Below are 14947 nucleotides of genomic sequence, written 5' to 3'. Positions count from 1 at the left end.
CAATGATATTTTGTAGCTTTCAGTATACAAGTTTTGTGCTTTTTTTGTTAAATCATGGAGACTTTCCATGTGTATGTGAGAAGAATGTGCATTCTGCTTTTGGGTGAATGTCTGGTAGGTTTACTTAGTTTATAATAGTGTTCAAGTCTTCTGTTTCCTTGCTGATCATCTGTCTGGTTGTTCTAACTATCCTGTATTCTTGAAAATAGAATAACAAATTTTTATTGTGGTTCAATTGCCTATTTCTCCATGATTACTTTTATTTTTTATTTTTTTTTTTTTAAGATTTTGTTTAGCTATGTTTGACAGAGAAAGACACAGCAAGAGAGGGAACACAAGACAGGGAGTGGGAGAGGAAGAAGCAGGCTTTCTGTCAAGTAGGGAGCCCAACGCAGGGCGCAATCCCAGGACCCCAGGATCATGACCCAAGCCGAAGGCAGATGCCCAATGACTAAGCCACCCAGGTACCCCGCCGTTACTACTTTTTACTTCATGTATTTCAAGGCTCTGTTTTTAGGTGCATATGTATTTATAGTTATGTCTTCATGACAGATTAACCCTTTTATCATTATAATGTATATATTTTTGGCTCTAATAATGATTTTTGTCCTAAAATCTATTTTCTCTGACATTAGTAAAACCATTCTAGCTCTGTTTGGGGTACTGTTTGTATTGATAGGGAAAAACTGTACACTAAGCTGGCTGACCAAACCAGCAAGGGAATTCCAGTTCCTGTCTCAAAGCCCTCCCGGGTTCTCCTTTCCTACCATGTTTCCCACAAAGGCCGAATGTACCAAGTATGTGGAAGTAGAAAGGTATACATTACCATCTAGCTCGGGGCTCAGACCTTTGGAGAACAACCTCCTCTGAGCCCACAGTGTTAAATAAACCTCCGATCCTCCAAAGTCTCCGAGTGCTACTTGGTTCTTCCGTCAGGATCCAGTTCAGGTTCCGTATATTTTTCCATTCTGTTCCTCTCAGGTTATTTGTGGCTTTGAATTCACAGGGATCAAGCCCTGCATCAAGTCCTGCGTCAGGCTCTCTGCTTGGTGGGGAGTCTGCTTCTCCCTCTAACTGTCCCTCTGTGCTCTCTTTCTCTCTCTCTCAAATAAATACATAAAATCTTTAAAAATATATATTTTAAAAATGGGACACCTGTTTGGCTCAGTCAGTTAAGGGTCTGCCTTTGGCTCAGGTCATAATCCCAGAGTCCTGGGATGGAGCCCATTGGGCTCCCTGCTCAGCTGGAAGCCTTCTTCTCCCTCTCCCTCCATCCCTACCCCCCACTCACACTCTCTCTCTCAAATAAAGAAAATCTTTTATCTTTTAAATAAAATATTTTAGGGGCGCCTGGGTGGCTCAGTGGGTTAAAGCCTCTGCCTTTGGCTCAGGTCATGATCCCAGGATCCTGGGATGGAGCCCCGCATCTGGCTCTCTGCTCAGTGGGGAGCCTGCTTCCTCCTTTCTCTCTCTCTGCCTGCCTTTCCGCCTACTTGTGATCTCTGTCTGTCAAATAAATAAATTAAAAATAAATAAATAAATAAATAAATAAATAAATAAAATCTATAAAAAAAATTCTTCAAGGACACCTGGGTGGCTCAGCCAGTTAAGCATCTTTTTTTTTTTTTTTTTGGCTCAGGTCATGATCTCATGAGTTGTGGGATTGAGACCCCTGCAGATTCTCTCCCTCTGCCCTTGCCCCTACTTGTGCTGGCTCTTTCTTCCTAAAATAAATACATAAATCTTTAAAAAATAAAAAAATAAATAAACAGTTCAACTTGCAAAGTGCTTTCTAGTTGCATTTCTATGAAGAAAATATAACTAAAAAAGAATGATCTCGTGAGTACTCTCCACAATATCATAAATACCCGTTCCTCAGGTAATCTTATTTTAAAAATCTAGTCATAGCTCACAATCATTCAAAACCTGTGGGACACAGCAAAAGCTGTTCTTAGAGGGAACTTTAGCAATACAGGTTTACCTCAAGGAGCAAAAGAATCTTAAGTAAACAACCTAACCCTACACCTAAAGGAACTAGAAAAAGAACAAACAAAATGTAAAATCAGCAGAAGGAAGGAAATAATAAAGATTAGAGCAGAAATAAATGATATAAACTAAAGAAACAATAGAACAGATCGATAAAAATCTAGTCAGAGCCCAGCATAGAGATCAGGAGTACCTGAATCAGGCAGCTTTTTGAAATGAATCTGAAAAAAAGAAAAAAAAGAAAGAAAGAAATGTTGTCTTCGTCTCCTCTTCTCCTAAGTGTGAGGTCTATTCTTCCCATCATTTTTTGTTTGGTTTTGTTTTTAGGAAGAAAATAATCATATTCACTTTGGAAGTGATTTTCTTTTTTTTTTTTTAAGATGTTATTTATCAGAGACACAGAGCACACACACAAGCAGTGGGAGCAGCAAGCAGAGGGAGAAGCAGGCTCCCGGCTGAGCAAGGAGCCCAATACAGACTCCATCCCAGGACCCTGGAACCATGACCAGGAGTCCCTGGAAGTGATTTTGAATAGGCCAGATGTTACTTTTAAAAGGCAAGAATTACCATCATTTATAGTATGCAATCCAATGACCCATAAAATCTATTTTGGCCATTTTCCATAGACCCATTAAAAAAATAATGACTGTGGTAAAATGGGGTTGAAAATAATTCATGTTACCAAGGGACCAAAGGTGAGATTCTTCATTGTAAACATTTAATTTAAGGATTGAATTTTAGCAGAGAGAGATTAAGAACAGTAAGGTAATTGTTGGTGATTCATTAAACAGAAGGTGAGTTTCGACCTTTTGTTCCCGTTGGAAACAAGTCCTTCCGAAGTTGGAAATAACCTTCCATATTCAGGTGCTGTTGGTTAATGAGGTTCTGACCATGGTAATTCCTAAATATTAATGAAAGAGCAGTTTAAAGTAGATGATCTGCTAATTTTTTACTGGTATGATTCAGACTTATTATACAAAGATACTCTTAAGGAATTTACTTTGCCCTTCTCAATCTTGAAGAAATGTCGTTAGATTGGAGTGTATGTAATCTTGCTAACCATTGCATGACTTTCCATATGATCCTACTTTATCATAGGGTGGCTAGCCTTTGCCTTACTTTCTTAAGCCACTTAAAAACACACCCTTTGGGGCACCTGGGTGGTTCAGTGGGTTGAAGCCTCTGCCTCCGGCTCAGGTTATGATCTCAGGGTCCTGGGATCGAGCCCTGCATCAGGCTCTCTACTCAGCGGGGAACCAGCTTCCCCCTCTCTCTGCCTGTCTCTCTGCCTAATTGTGATCTCTGTCAAATTAATAAATAAAATATTGTTTTAAAAACCACACTCTTTGTAACCAAGAGAATACACACACACACACACACACACACACATATTGCTCTTCTTTCACAATCAAAAGAAGCTGTAGGTGGATATTCTTGTTTTCTTTAGCTAAAGAATCCTTTGTCCATTCATGAGTGGTCCGGAATCTTATTAGCAAACAAAATTTGCCCATGGCTTTTATATTAGCGTTACTGTCACACTGTGTACACAGGGGAGATGGAAGACTCTAAAAATAACTAATCTAGCTTCAGAAAATGGACTGAACTATATATGCTACATATTCCACAGATTTAACAATCTGGGCAAGAGAATATTCTAGGAACAAATCACAACTAAAATCCGTATTCTCCTCTTGTTGAGGGTTTTCCCCCTCCTCTTTTCCCTTAACCTGGGCAGGCTCCAGGGTTTTGTAAGACGCAACTTGCAGTCTCAATAAACAGAACATAGAACCTTCTTTTCATAGTGGTTTCTGCAGTCAGACACATTCTGTATTGTAATATCGATGAAATTATAACAGTATTTTTTTAATAATAATAGGACAATTGCACCATAAACAATGAATTCTGGAACACTGAAAAGAAATAAAATAATAAAAAAAATAGGACAATTGCTTTTCCCCACTGACCTATTTCAGTCACTGAAACAATGTTCTTGTCCAGAGATGTGCTTATTTCTTATTGAGAGATTAATACAAGTATATTTCAAGGCTGTTGATTTGTTTGCTTGTTCTAGTTTTTAAATTTTAAGTGTTAATAAGTTTATTTGTAGCTATAATGTGTAAGTGGGCAGCTTTTCCTTTCTTTCAGAAATAAAGCAGAAAGTGACTAATATCTTCATCTGTTTCTGAATTCTTACTCATAGGCTCCCTGCCCCCCTTCTGTCATGTTACACAACATTAAGGAACCTGGAACATAATGTCAGCCTCTTTCTAAAGGCACTGGATGATGTTTACACACTTCAGCTTCTGGCACTGACAAGGCGACTGGAGTCAAATGTAAATCATGATGTTTATCATTCCCAGTCAAATATGTTGTGCAATGGGTAGCAATGGGCACTGTGTGAAAGGTTGCCTAAGAAGCAGCCCCAGCTTTAAGATTAGTCAGCTTCTTTCTGTGAGGTGTGTGTGACCAAGATACTAGAGGTCGTTGGTGACGGAAAGACAGGCTGGCCAATGACAAGAACCAAAAGGAGGGGAAACCCAATTCTTGGCAGACAACTGAATCTTAGCAAAAGGCATTTGTTCTCTGAGGTGCAGAGGCTGAGAGGCTCCTGAGAAACATGTGAGGGGAAGGATTTTGTTTTCTTACTTTTTACTATTTTACATGAAAACTTTCTCCTGTAAAAACCTTAGAAGTCAGTGTGATTTCGGGTCACGTTAATTTACAATAGAACTAAACAATGCTTTCTAGAGAAATCTTTTTTCTTTTTGTAATAAAAAGTTTAATTATTACTAAGAACATGACCACACTAAAAAACATTAGAGAAACAAAACAAGAGGAACACATTCATAATCCCTTACAGTATCACAGTAGTGTACTTTCTCATCGTTGAATTGTTTTACTTGGTTGTAATCATCCAGTTACAGGATTTTGTCACATAATTTCTTGGCAACTTACCAAAAGCTTTTTTTAAAACTTTTTTATTTTAAAGATTTCATTTATTTGACAAAGAGAGATAGCGAGAGAAAGAGAAAGAGAAGGAGAGAGAGAGAGCACAAGCAAAGGGAGCTGCAGAGAGGGGGAGAAGCAGGCTCTCTGATGAGCAAGGAGCCCAATGCAGCTTGATCCCAGGACCCTGAGATCATGACTCACACTGAAGGCAGACTCTTAACCAACTGAGCTACCTAGATGCCCCTACCATAAGCTTTTTCCCCCATAGTGCTACAAAATCATATTTTAAATAATTGAATAATATTCCATTGGTTATGGTTCAGCATACGGTTAGACCAATGTTCACTTTTTTTTTTTTTAAATCCCTCCTCCCCTCATCAATGTTCACTTTAACCATTCGGATAGGCTGCTTCCGTTTTATGCTGTTGTTGTTATAAATAACACTGCAGTGTTAAAATACAGCTTTATAGTATAAAAATGTTTAAAAATTAAAGGTGTTGAGGGGCATCTTGCTGGCTCAGGCAGTAGAGCATGTAACTCTTGATCTTGGGTTTGTGAGTTCAAGCCCCACACTGAATGCAGACATTACTTAAAAAAAAAAAATCCTTTTTGAACTCTACATCTGAAGCTCATTATGTACTATATATTGGCTAATGGAATTTAAATTTTAAAAATATTTAAAAAATAAAAAAATAAAAATAAATTTAAGGTGATTTATATAAAATACAAAACTTATATAAAGTATATATGAGCAACTTAAAGATTAATAAAATGAACAGCTTAGTATCCACTTCCAACTTAGGAAATGAAACACTGCCTGTAACTTGGAAGCCTGGCTGTGTGCTTCTCTCTGGTTGCATCCTGCTCTCTTCTCCCCTAAAGAAATAACCACAAGTCTCAATGTTTTGTTTATTAATTTTTAATATTTTTCATTTTCCCTCAGGGTAGATTCTTTCCAGGAGAATTTAATAATTAAGGTAAGTGGGTTGTATTTATTCTTATTAGTTAGTCTTCTTAGCTAGTTTCTGATGTTGGTGGAAAGCATTGGCTTACATTTTTCCTTCAGAAATTATCAGGCTTGACACACCCGAGTAGGCAGGGCGGGCCCAACACCAGAGAAAAATTTGCCTCATAAGGAGTGCAGTCTGTGCCAGCTTTCTGCTGTATGAGGATATTAAGGGTTAGGACTGAGAACCTGTATAGCACGGAGATGATTCTGGATTACTTAGATGAAGGTTATCCTCCCTCCTCTTAGGTTTTTCTCCATTCTCTAGTTATTTTGGTTTTGGCTTCTTATTGTTATTTTAATTACTCATTCATTTAAAAAAGACAGTTCTTTTTGTTCAGGCTATTGGTGTCTGTCTTCTGGGATAAACGCAACATAATGGTGTTCAACTTCACCTAGCCCCAAGGAATCAGATGGGTCAGGTCTCACTGTCAGTTTTGAAAATGGAGAAACTATATTTAAAAATAATTGGCCAATAATAGTACTAATCAGGGTGGTTAGCTTTCAAGACTATAGTAAAAGCTGCAGTCGAAGGTTTCTGATCACTTGCATCAGAATCAGTTTAAGATACTTGGTAAATAAAGATTCCTGCACTTGTGGCCTTCCAAATCATAACTCTGGATTCGGGGTCCAGGAAGCTACAGTTTAATAAGCACTCCAGATGACCTTCAGTACCCTAAACTTGAGAAGCAACTCCTTTGCTCAGGGGCAGCAACCTAAGAAAAGTGATATAGTAAATATTCCCATTATTTTCTAGCACGTTTATCTTTGTTAAGCACTGACATGTAGGGTCGAGTAGCCATTTAGTGATCCTTTCTGTGGGACCCAATTGTGACAGCTTTTGCTAGACAAGCATGGAAAAACCATATCCAGAGCCACACCAGACTGTGCCTGACTGTAGAAGCTAAGCAGGGCTGGGTCTGGTTAGTGCTTGGATGGGGCAATTGAAAAGCCCAGTTATTCACTTTGATTTTGACATATTAATACGAGGGGCGCCTGGGTGGCTCAATGCGTTGAGCCTCTGCCTCCGGCTCAGATCATGATCTCCAGGTCCTGAGATCAAGCCCCACGTCGGGCTCTCTGCTCCACGGGGAGCCTGCTTCCCTCTCTCTCTGCCTGCCTCTCTGCCTACTTGTGATCTCTCTCTCTCTCTGTCAAATAAATAAATAAAATCTTTTTTAAAAAAAAAGAAATATTAATACCATAGGGAGAATTTACCCTTCAAGTGAGGTCTAGGAACCACCTTAATTATTTGTATCAAATTAGCAGTAAATTTTCATTGACTCTGACCAAGAGCAAGAATGAGATACCAGATGAATGCAGGTGAAAGCATTTGCCTGAAGCAAAGCCCAGGGTTCAGTGACAGTTTGTGCCAAGCACACTCTGTTTTCTTTCCAGTTTGGAGCAGTGCCCTTTGTCTGTGACCTTGATACTCAGAATTGTTTTGTGCAACCATTAGCCTGCATAGCACTGGTTCTGCTTTCTAATTGTCTTTGAAGCAGGAATCCTTATGACCGCACCAAATCTGGAGGGACTTTCAAGGGACAGAACTGCAGAGAAATTAGTTGTTGAAAAGCTAAAAGACAATACTTGGAAAAACAGTATAAACATAGAAGTAGAAAGTCAGGTGGAGTCTGGAAAGAAAAATTAGAAGTAACCTGAGAGACACAGACATTCTTCACATTCATTCTCAATTAATATAGCTTGGGAGGTTGCTAAGCAAAACCCTTCTGAGAATTGAACCTGAGATCCTATTTAATACACATTTGCTATCTGGAACAGTGAAGGAACTCTCTAGCTGAAAATCAATTGCTCTGTGAAAATTGTCATTACTAAAATAGTTATTACTGAAACTACATATTTGACAGAGTTTCTCTCCCTTTTTTATTTCATTTTTCTATGTTATCAGAAATTTGCCATACTTAAGGACCCAGCAATGATAATTAGGAATATTACACATTCAAAAAAGGGAATATTACATATTTCAATATTAATATGTTTAGACTTTCTTGAAATTTGAACATAATATTTAACCCAGAAAAAAATAAAGATGAGCCAGTTGGTGGATGTCAAGTAGGCCATAAATATTCTAAGAATGTTCAATTTTAGTAACAAGAATAACAGTAACAACATCAATGGGGGGGAATCAAATAATAAACTATATGTATATTTTACATTTTTATGGAGGCTATTAAAATAGCATATCCAAGGAATCTTGTTATTACTATTTTTTAAGATTAAAAAAAAGATTTATTCATCCATTTTAGAGAGAGAGCACAAGCAGTACGGGAAGAGGGAGAGGGAGAGAAAATCCCAAGCAGACTCTGAACTGAGTATGGAGCCCAACTTGGGGCTTGATCTCACCACTGTGAGATCACAACCCAAGCTGAAACAATAGTTGAATACTTCATAGACATAGTACCCAGGCACCCCCGATAGCGTATGTGTGTGTGTGTGCGTGCGTGTGTGTATATATATTTACATATATATATATTTTTTTAAAGATTTATTTATTTGACAGAGAGAGAGAGAGAGCACACACCAAGCAGGGGGAGCAGCAGAGGGAGAGGGAGAAGCAGGCTCCCCACTGAGCAGGGAGCTGGATGTGGGGCTCGATGCCAGGATGCTGGAATCATGACCTGAGCCAAAGGCAAACACTTAACCAAATGAGCCACCCTGGTGCCCCCCAAGGTATCTTTTTAATGTTTATTTGGTGATCTGCATTTTAGGTTAAGTTCTGTCTCTACAATACAAAATAATGTCAAACTGATCTCAACAGTATTTATGAAGAGAAACTATGAATAATAAGATAGTAATAATTCAGCAGTTAAGGAATTTCTGACCAATTACCAATATTATACTGATTGATGAAACACTAAAGTTGGGATAAAGCAGATTTCCCACTTAATTTAACCTTATGAGGGAAATTCTTTTTTTTTTTTTTTTAATTTTAAGGTTCTATTTATTTATTTGACAGAGAGAGAGAGATCACAAGTAGGCAGAGAGGCAGGCGGGCAGAGAGAGAGAGGGGGAAGCAGGCTCCCTGCTGAGCAGAGAGATCGATGTGGGGCTTGATCCCAGGACCCTGGGATCATGACCTGAGCTGAAGGCAGAGGCTTCACCCACTGAGCAACCCAGGTGCCCCAAATTCTAGACACTATTCAACAACAGAAATCATATGTATAAGTGGAAGAAATTATAGATGAATATGAATTTGATGCCAGGTAAGAGTTTTCCTAAGCAAAAAAAAAAAAAAAAAAAAAGGACAAAGAACAATAAAGGCAAAAAAATAAATGAATGAAAATCATAGCTTTGATTACATAAAAATGTAAAACTTATTTATACAAAAACATAACCAATGTTAAAAGTAAATAACAGGGGCTTTTGGGTGGCTCAGTGGGTTAAGCCTCTGCCTTTGGCTCAAGTCATGATCTCAGGGTCCTGAGATCGAGCCCTGCATCGGGCTCTCTGCTCAGCAGGGAGCCTGCTTCCCACCCCTTCTCTGCCTGCCTCTGCCTACTTGTGACCTCTGTCTGTCAAATAAACAAATAAAATCTTTAAATTAAAAAAATGTAAATAACAAATAAATTGAAGTGAACTTCAAACATGAAGAAATATTTAAATTCACTATTAATAAAAGAAATGCAAGTGAAAACAATGAGATACTACTGTTATGCCCTCAAATTACTGAAGATTTAGAATAATGAAAATACTCAGCACTGACTACATGCAATGAAATGGGAAGGTTTTTTAAAATAAATAAGCTTATTTATTTTAGTAATTATTTTAGTAATATCTATCCCTGAGATCAAGAGTCCCATATCTTCTTTTTTTTTTTTTTTTTTTTTTAGATTTTATATATTTATTTGTCAGAGAGTGAGAGAGAGAGAGCAAGCAGCTGGAGCAGGAGGCAGAGGGAGAAGCAGGCTCCCTCCTAAGCAAGGAACCCAGTGCAGGACTCCATTCCAGGACCTGGGATCATGACCTGAGTCAAAGGCAGATGCTTAACTGACTGAGCCACCCAGGCATCTCAAGTCCCATGATCTACTGACTGAGCCAGCCAGGTGCCCAGAAATGGGAACATTTTAATACTATTTGTGCGAATACCCTTTTTGGTGAGTAATTTATATTAAATTTGTTTAAGTATACATCCTTCTGATTCATCATTCTTACAGTGACATTTATACTAGAATGGGAAAGAAATAGGTGTACAAATAAACATGAATAGGCATGTTCAGAATAGCTTTTTATATAATATTGAAAAATTGAAACAATAAAAATCAAGAGAATGATGTAAGTCTCTTCATAGGATACACTAATACTAAATGATGGTGAAAACTCATATTTTTCTCACAAAATGTTATAAGTGAAAAAAGCACTAAAAATAGTAAAGTCTGATCCCACTTTTTAAAAGTATATACATATTTGAAAAAAGAAATGGAGAAATATCCACTAAAATATTTATGGTTGTTTCTTCCAGATAATGGGATTCTGAGTTATTTTTACCTTACTTTATGCTTTTTAAATTTTTTTATAATAAACACATATAATTTAAAAAATCATTTAAAAAGCAAACATTTTAAGTTAAACAACAGTGTTAACAAGTTAGAGTATGACATTCAAATTATTTCCTAAATCTTTGTCTCTGACTCACAAGGAAATTTTGCTTCTAAGCAGATTCTGATCTGTATTACAATAGAGGCTGGTTTAGATTTTTTGTTTCCTGAGAGAGGAAGCAGAAGATAATGCAGAAAGTGGCTGTTTTACCTGACAAAAACTTTATTCCATGCCAGACTACACACACACACACACACACACACAATTCCTATGCCTGGTCTCTTTTGAAAAAATAATAGCAAACTGTAGATAGCATTTGAATCACAGAGAATGATAGAGGTCATGGGATACACAAGCCCTAAATTTCCTTAAGGATGTCCCACTAATTCTAATTCTGAAGCTGGCACCTCTTGTTAATGCTTGGATGTTGTTGCCATGTTTTAGACAAAAATGCCCTTATCTGTTCACTGATGATCAACTCATGGCATTATTATCAAAGATCTATCCAGGATACATTAACACCTAGTAATAAAGAAACAGAAGGTGTAGGGGAAGAAAAGCTTTCCAGCAATACTCTTAGGGTCCCCGGCTGGGCCTGAATATTAAACTGACAAAGAGAGATTAACAGGAGAAAAGTATCAAATTTATTTATTTTTAATATTTTATTTTTTAAAGATTTATTTATTTGACAGACAGAAAGACAGAATAAGCAGGGGGAGTAGAAGGCAGTGGGAGAGGGAGTAGCAGACTACCCGCTGGGCAGAGTGCCTGACGTGGGGCTCAGTCCCAAGACCCTGGGATCATGAGCTCAGCCAAAGGTAGATGCTTAACTGACTGAGCCACCCAGGTGCCCCAAATTTACTTAATAGAAGTTTTACATGACATGGGAGCCTTCGTAAGGAAATGAAAACCTGAACAAGCACAGTTAAGCCTGAGACTTTTTTTTTTTAAGATTTTATTTATTTATTTGACAGAGAGAGACAGAGATCACAAGTAGGCAGAGAAGCAGGCAGAGAGAGAGAGGAGGAAGCAGGCTCCCTGCCGAGCAGAGAGCCCAACACAGGGCTCGATCCCGGACCTGAGCCAAAAGCAGAGGCTTTAACCCACTGAGCCACCAGGGCACCCCTAAGTCTGAGAGTTTTTATACTAGGTCTGATGAAGAGTAGAAAGTCATAGAAAACTGTGATACAACAAAAGGGTCTGAGCTAAGTGTAGTAAACTGGGGAGAACTTAGCAAGGCCTGTGTGGACTCCTCACAGCATCACTCAATCTTCAGAGATTTCCTCTGAGTGTAGGGAGTGCACTTCCCATGAGAGGGTCTTATGACCTGCTTCAGAGAAGCAGAAGAGTTCCTAAGTCCTTCCTGCATCTGCTGTTTCTCAAAGTCTTTCAGCTTAAAATATTGAATATGCCCAAGAACCATATTTTGAGGTAGCCTGTTCTGAAACCTAGGAGAGGGATATAGGAGGGCCTCTGGTGTCTTGTCACCAGTGCCAAGTCCATAACAAAGTTTTCTCTGGTCTGTAGTGAAAATGTCAGAGTAAGTTTCACAACTGTCATTTTGGGAGGAAATCTCTGCTCAGATAATATCTAACGTACTTTTTTTTATTGTTTAAACCGTATGAAATTATTGTGATATTTTAAGTGATATGTTCGTTTTTTAAAATTTCGTATTTGTAAAAATAAAAAATTGGCAATTCTGTGCCTGTTGTCTCCTACCACCTTCAATTTTCTTTGGAAATCTGAAACTAAAAAGTCTGAACACTGTTGATCTCATCAAACTTCCTTATCTCTATGAATGAAAAAAACCGATGTTCAGAAGGGAATGGAGATTTGCCCAAGGTTTTACAGTGACAGTGGAGATAATTTCTTTCACCTCGTGATCACACAGTAAAGAGTCTTCAAAGGCTCATCCTTCTGAATTGGAAAACATCCAGGAAATTCTTTGTAAGTCTCTTTAGGGCAACTGACCATAGGAAAACCAGAAATCACCATCATTTTGAACATCTTGTTAAAGGAAATCAGAGGGGTGCCTGGGTGGCTCAGTCAGTTAAGCATCTGCCTTTGGCTCGGGGCATGGTCCCAGAGTCCAGGGATTGAGTCCCATAGTGGGCTCCCTGCTCAATGGGGAGCCTGCTTCTCCCTCTGCTTCTGCTTCTCCCTCTGCCTCTGCTGCTCCCCCCTGATTGCTTTCTTTTTCTCTCTCAAATAAATAAAATCTTTGAAAGGGAAGGGGGGAAAAAAAAAAAAAGGAAATCGGAGCCAGGCAGTAGTTTAGTCAGTATGAACAGATTTTATTCAGGAATTATTATAATAGGGGAAAAGAGACCTCAGTGTAGAACTGGGCACAGTTCCCAATACAGCATAATCAACTGGAGATTTATAGGTAGAGGGCTGTGTGGGGGTCAGTGGATGGAAAATTACTAAAAGGAAACATCATGGGTAAGGAAGGATTCTGGCTAGGCCAGCTTAATACAATTATTGCTAAAGGCAGACCTGGGTTATCAATGGCAGGAGATTCTCTCTAACCTGACTTGGCAGAATCCTTGCTAAAATTGGGTGTTGCAGAGACAGACACAGAAGCCAAAGGCGAGGCCTACTTGAGAAGAGGTTTCAGAAGAACCTAATTAACGTTTGGTCAAGGAGAGAGTCTCTGTAGGTCTTTCATTCAGAAGAACAAAGATGCTACAAAGGAATGAAGGCCTGGTAATAAGTTACTTCAGTCAGTGGGAACACCAAAAAAAAAAAAAAAAAAAGTTATTTCAGAATAATATCTGCCTTCTTTACCCTTTCCCCCATACAAAAGTAAATTTTTTTTTTTTTTTTTTAAGATTTTATATATTTATCTGAGAGAGAAAGAGAAAGAGAGAGCATGAATGGGTTGGGGAGGAGAGGGAGAAGCAGACTCTCTGATGAGTAGGAAGCCTGAAGATGTGGGCTTGATCCCAGGACCCTGGGATCATGACCTCAGCCTAAGGTAGACATTTAACTGACTGAGCTATCCAGGTGCCCCCAAAGTAAATTAATTTTAAATATAAAAATACACTCAACACAAAGTTCAAAATACCTCCGGATTAGCGTAAAATAGCTAACTTCTTATAATAAATATTATGTAAAAATTATATATATAATGTATATATTTATCATTATTTCTAATTTGTCTATGTAGATCTCTAGCCCTGGGTTCAAGTCTGCTTGATGAATAGATCCCTCTGAGCCTGTTTCCTCATTTATAAAAAAGGTATAATTCGATTGGCGTTGTGTATCTCACAGCATAGTTGTGAATGTAGGGTAAGAAAGTATAGATGGAGCGGTGCCTGGGTGGCTCAGTCGGTTAAGCATCTGACTCTTGGTTTCATCTCAGGTCATGATCTCAGGGTCATGCGATCCAGCTGTGCGTTGGGCTCCGCACTCTGTGTGGAGTCTGCTTGTCCCTCTTTCTCTGCTCCTCCCCCTGCATTCTCTCTCATAAATAAATAAAAGAAAAAAATTTAAAAAAGAAAGTATAGATAGAAACTCTTTGTAAATTGTAAAAGGCAATACGAATGTTATAATTAAAAATGTAGACAAAAAATATTCTTTTCGTCATAGCAAACCATCTGTTATAATCATAATATTTATTCAAATGCAAATGAAGGCTTAAACCATCTCTCTTTTTGAGTTTAGTGATAAAATTAGATAATAGGCTTCTGGGAACAATGGCCTTTCCAACAGATTTGGAAAGCCATGTGACCGTGTTCATAAAAATCCTCTTTTAAGTATTCTGCATTGCAGAGCATGGTTCAAGCAAACCCTGGGAAATTGCCCATTTTTGTGGGTCAATCTGACAGAAAATCAGCAATTCCTTTTGAATCAACTTATTCTAATGCATCAATCTATATAGGCAAAATCCAAAAAGGATTAAAGGCCTACTAAAAGTCTCAGGGGCTTCTCATAAGAATCTCCAGTGTCTCCTATGGCTGCTCAGTGCTTCTTGGAGCTGAGTAAATTTCGGCATTCTTATTTTACAAAGGAAAAAATGAAGATACAGATTTGCATGTCTATCACATAATAAGGTCAGCACAAGACTCATCTTGATGACTTCTGGTCATGTTCAGGCCTCCTTGATTTCGGACAGTGGGGCAGTAGAAGTTAGTTGAATAGACTTAACTATTCTTCTCAGAGTTTCAGAACAACATGTTCTATTGCAAGCTATTGTGAAGGTTCTGCTGGTTCTAAGCTCATTATCGTGTATCTAACCAGTTCCTTCTCAAGCCAGGCTATAAACTTAAAATTCAGCTCTGTCTTCTTTTCCACTCTGTACCTCAAATTACCAGTTTGTTGTTGTTGTTTTAAGTAAACTCTATCCCCAAAGGGGTATTACTCATGACCCTGAGATTAAGAGTCACACATACTCTACCAACTGAGCCAGCCAGGAATCTCAGTCAAGTTTAATCCATTCTACTAGTT

At 38.2% G+C, this 14947-nt stretch overlaps 1 long non-coding RNA gene across 1 annotated transcript in view; it reads left to right on the top strand.

Annotated features, from left to right (window-relative positions):
- The first annotated feature begins 424 nt into the window (after nt 1–424).
- The window catches only part of LOC116861964, a 39272-nt gene continuing 24749 nt past the window's right edge, over nt 425–14947 (top strand). Inside the window, exons 1-3 of the long non-coding RNA XR_004381575.1 lie at nt 425–464; nt 982–1049; nt 5879–5912. This is a non-coding gene — a long non-coding RNA (uncharacterized LOC116861964). The remainder of the gene's footprint in view (nt 465–981; nt 1050–5878; nt 5913–14947) is intronic.

This window comes from Lontra canadensis, unplaced genomic scaffold (genome assembly GCF_010015895.1).
Source record: "Lontra canadensis isolate GAN:19392208 unplaced genomic scaffold, GSC_riverotter_1.0 scaffold214, whole genome shotgun sequence".
Lineage (NCBI taxonomy): Eukaryota > Metazoa > Chordata > Mammalia > Carnivora > Mustelidae > Lontra > Lontra canadensis.
Note: the sequence above shows the minus strand (reverse complement) of the source record. Positions and strands in the feature narration are given on the sequence as shown.